The sequence below is a fragment of the Silene latifolia genome, chromosome Y (genome assembly GCF_048544455.1).
Source record: "Silene latifolia isolate original U9 population chromosome Y, ASM4854445v1, whole genome shotgun sequence".
NCBI classification, from domain to species: domain Eukaryota; kingdom Viridiplantae; phylum Streptophyta; class Magnoliopsida; order Caryophyllales; family Caryophyllaceae; genus Silene; species Silene latifolia.
This window is the reverse complement of record NC_133538.1, coordinates 5,230,369-5,235,354: the sequence shown is the minus strand read 5'-3', so window position 1 is coordinate 5,235,354 and position 4,986 is coordinate 5,230,369. Positions and strand designations below refer to the sequence as shown.

General features: G+C 32.1%; 1 long non-coding RNA gene across 1 annotated transcript; it reads right to left on the bottom strand.

The window, feature by feature from the left end:
- Window positions 1-480: 480 nt before the first annotated feature.
- Window positions 481-957, bottom strand: LOC141627382 (uncharacterized). The gene is made up of 3 exons (XR_012536955.1): window positions 911-957; window positions 713-814; window positions 481-620 (listed from the first exon to the last, which is right to left on the bottom strand). It is a non-coding gene; the product is annotated as an uncharacterized LOC141627382 (long non-coding RNA).
- Window positions 958-4,986: the final 4,029 nt, after the last annotated feature.

Here is a 4,986-nt window from a genome sequence, read left to right as displayed (position 1 = left end):
ACTAATAGCCTTCAATTTATCTGACTAGTGTACTCTTCAGATGCAAAGGTAAAAGTCGTCAATTTGTGCATTCGAGCACACCAAATTAAACAGCAAATTAACCGAATCTTAATGCAAGCAAACAGTGAACATATATGATATGAATAAACTAATCACTAATGTGATAAGGACCAAAATTTAACATACTCAACGCAAGGTAATTTTTCAGCTTGATAAAACCCAAGAATGTAAAAAATGGTCAAGGCACTGCCTGAAAAAGGTAATGGAGGAGTTTAAGCCAATGTAAATTCACAAAACTAGGAACAAACAGTAATCTGAAGGAGTAGACCACCTCATCTGCCACAGCACCACGGCTCCTCGCATGAGGCCAGCCCACCAAACAGTAATTTGAAGGAGTAGACACCAAGGACACCGGTATTATAATGCAATTTCAATTTTTTTACACTTCGGAATATAGTAACTTATGGTAGGAATCTATTACCCGTTGTTTCAGATTAATTTTGTCATTGGGTGATTTTTTTGTTAAGTTGGATAAAAACGACAAGGGGAAGACAAACGCTGCCCGACCTAACAGAATGAGCGCTAGTAGCACTGAACTCACGGTGACTGATGTTCCCGGACTGCAGAAAACACGAGTAATGATAACCAGATGCAAGCATTTCAACCGTCTTCTTTTTAAGTGGATGGAACGTATGTTGCTCAAGTAACATACCTATCGCTGATAACTTGCCACTTTTCAATGTCCAAAGCATCCATGCCCACATAAAGGAAGATAAAAATTTCTGCAACAAATGAAAGTGTTGCAAACGCATGCCTGCAAACATAAAAAAGGAGAAAAGAAAGCTTATTTACAAAAAGGATGTGCATAATAGTCCATCTTAAAGAGAGAGAGATTGCCACATGTACATACTTGGTTGTTATTCGTGAACTCTCAGTCACATTGTGCCATGTATAGTGGTCAAACAACTGCACGAGAAGGTTTGTTGCAAGAGTAAAAAGACAGATACTGCTGTTTTGACATGAAATAGGAGTACTGCAGTTGTTGGAGACTTACTTCAGCAAGCATATATGAGAAACACGCCATCAATATCATAAGGGCGACCTCACGATCAGTAGAATGCCTGAATTTCAGAGAGACAATTATAACAGCATGCAACTTACTTGCTTTGTAACCAGGAATGACATATGTACGAAAATCTAAAATAATGCAATGTGAAGGAAATACTGCCGACCTGCCAAAATAGAGTGTCTTGAATATGTAAGCACTGAACAATCCAGCCTGCAAAAACAATACAAGAAATGTAAATAGCAATCGAGCAAGCAATTGGTTCTCATCAATATTACCTTCCTCAATCAGCATCAATTCGATAATGGTCTTGGAAACATTTTTCTCTACCTTTGTAACAAACTCATCGTCCAAGTTGTTCCAACATCGAGCCATTACAGAAAGCTAATTAAACATTCAATACAATCAAAATCGGAAAATAGAAAATTGAAAATGGAGTGAGAGAGAGTGAGTACACGAGGAGGAGGGTTGGGAAAGGGATTTCTGGTGGGAGGAGGCATGGATGAAGAGGAAAGGGAAATGTGAGTGATTGATTTGGGAAACAGAGTGAAATTAGGGAAATCGATTGAAAAAATTGGGGAATTTTTGGGGGTAATTTTAGGGTTTATGGGAAATTTTTGGGGAAATTTTTGAGCGTAGAGAGTGAAGTGACCGTAAAAATAATAAAAACAGCTCGGCGTCAAATATGCTAAATAGAATCTCAACTGTCCATTTTGATCTCAGCCCCTGGTTTCTTTTGATCTAGTGGCTGAGATTTTTCAAACTCACAACTCACCGTAAGAATCAAACTCACGAGATCCCGCCTCTATATATATATATATATATATATATATATATATATATATATATATATATATATATATATATATATATATATATATATATATATATATATATATATATATATAGGCAAGATCCGGCGAGTCCATCTATATATTTGAGTCCATGAGTCCATAAAACAATATCACACACTATACAAAACAATATCAAGAATTTTTTTTTCCAAATTTTTTTCAAAATTTTTTTTTCGATTTTTTTTTTCGGAAATTTTTTTTTTCAAATTTTTTTTTGAAATTTTTTTTTTCGAAAAAGTTTTTTTTTTTTTTTTTTAATATGTAAGATGTGATATTGTTTAGTGTAACGTGTGATATTGTATTACAAAACAATATCACGAGATTTTTTTTTTGTATATAAGCTGTGATATTGTTTAATATAAAGTGTGATATTATATCATGGACTCACGGACTCAAAAAGATAGGGTGGACTCATGTGATCCTAATTCTATATATATATATATATATATATATATATATATATATATATATATATATATATATATATATATAGAGCAAAGTTCTTCTAAGTCCCTTTTTTTTTTGAGTCCATAAGTCCCTCCCACAACCCTTGGATCATGCATGCTGGAAGGTTGAGATTGAAAGCAAAAAACACACTTAACCCTAATTAATTCACTTCTCTCTCTAGTTTTAATAATATGTTCACTAATTCATTATCATACATAATTAACACCATATTTTGTCTTATACTTCAAAGTTTATGAAAAATTTTGAAAAAAAAAATTCGAAAAAAAAATTGAAAAAAAAATTCGAAAAAAAAAAATTGAAAAAAAAAATTGAAAAAAAAAAATCCGAAACAAAAAATTTGAAAATAAAAAATTTCGGAAAAAAAAAATTCGTGATATTGTTTTGTATAGTGCGTGATATTGTGTTATGGACTCATGGACTCAAATATATAGGTGGACTCACCGGATCTTGCCTCTATGAGTCCATAACACAATATCACGCACTATACAAAACAATATCACGAATTTTTTTTTTCCGAAATTTTTTATTTTCAAATTTTTTGTTTCGGATTTTTTTTTTCAATTTTTTTTTTTCAATTTTTTTTTCAATTTTTTTTTTCGAATTTTTTTTTCAATTTTGTTTTTCGAATTTTTTTTTTCAAAATTTTTTTTCGAAATTTTTTATTTCATATTTTTTTTTCCGAAAAAGTTTTTTTTTTTTTTTTTTTTTTTTAAGCTGAGATATTGTTTAGTATAACGTGTGATATTGTATTACAAAACAATATCACGATTTTTTTCGATTTTTTTTTCAAAAACTTTTTTTTTCGAGTTGTGATATTGTTTAGTATAACGTGTGAAACTGTAAGTTGTGATATTGTGTAGTATAACGTGTGATATTGTATCATGGACTCACGGACTCAAAAAGATAGGGTGGACTCATGTGATCCTAATTATATATATATATATATATATATATATATATATATATATATATATATATATATATATATATATATATATATATATATATATATATATATATATATATATATATATATATATATATATATATAGATTTGGGATCCGGTGAGAACCACCCATATAATGAGAACCGTGAGAACCACTTATAATTGAACCAAACTTTGTAATTAACGCGGCCATCACCCAAACCCGTCCATCATTTTCATTTTACAACTTACCCTTTTCACTCATCTCCCTTTCTCTCTCTTCGCGACAAACGTTCTAGATCCTTCCGCCATTTTCGAGCATCACAAATCTTCCGATCAACTTCCTCGTCCATCAAAATCTTCGACGCTTTTTCCAGCAACAGATCTTGGTAATTCAACGAGGTAAACTTCCGATATTCATGATTAATTTTTAGCAAAATTAGGGTTTCTGTGTTTATGTGTTTCTGTCTTTGCAATTTGTATGTCGCCTAAATTAGTTGAAGTTATGCTTTCATTAATATTTTATAGTCGGAATTATGAATTATGTTTGTCAAATTAGGTACATTAGTTGAAATCATGAAATTAGGAACTGATTTTGCGAAATTAGGGTTTCAGTGTTTCTGTGTTTGTAATTTTTACATTTGTCGACCATATTAGTTGAATTTACGCCTTCATTAATGTGTTACAGTCGGAATAATGAATTATGTTTGTTAAATTAGGGTTTTGGTGAATTCAATTGGGGAAACTTGGAAATGAGGGTTGGCAGATTCTTAGTTGAAATCATGAAATTAGGGACTGAACTTCCAAAATTATTGCTAATTACGCTAATTCATTGTCATTATATGGCAGATTCTTAGATTTGTAGTCTTGTTGTTCACATTTTCGCTAATAAACCTAATTACGCAATGATCAAACCCTGATTCCCCATGTTGTTGATGTTTGTTACTGATTTTCTACTAAAATTGTTTACATCTCAAGCTCAAACAATGCATACTAAGTAAAGCTACTAACGTTAGTAACTATTCCACTGAGTCAAGTAACTTTTTACATATTTTCTCCATTTACAAGTATTCCTTCTTTTCAATTCGCATACGTAAACATTAAAAATGGAAAATTGGTGCAATGGTTGGGTAGTCAATCGCGAGGAAGTAGAACAAGAACTTTTTATCCAACATTATGTCAAAGAGAAAATCGAGTCTCCGCCTTACCTTGGTCAAGTTACCACAAGTGGAGTTCACCGATCGTCGTAATCAGTCAAGAAATGATGTCTTAAGTGAGCCAGATCTTGTGTTACAAATTTTCAATCACCTTGATAAATGCTCTGATAGGGCAAACATGGCCAATGTCTGCTTATTGTGGGCTAAACTCTTTCTTTTCTTCCCGTATTCACCTGGTGTCTTTGATAGCTTACCTGCAAACTTTGCGATTTAATGACATTAATGGCGTGAGGATAGTGCTTAGTCGTGGTAGACTAATTTCCCAAAGATGCAAGTGTTTTATGACGGGTAATATGGCAGCCAAATTCATCATGCATGTACACCAACGAAGAAATGCTTTTCAGAACACACATCTCAATCCACTTAATGACAGTCAAATTAAGCAAGTTGATGAGATGTTACGGGATATGCCACCTTTGTTACATGAAGAAGCGAAATCAATAGCAACATCTTTAC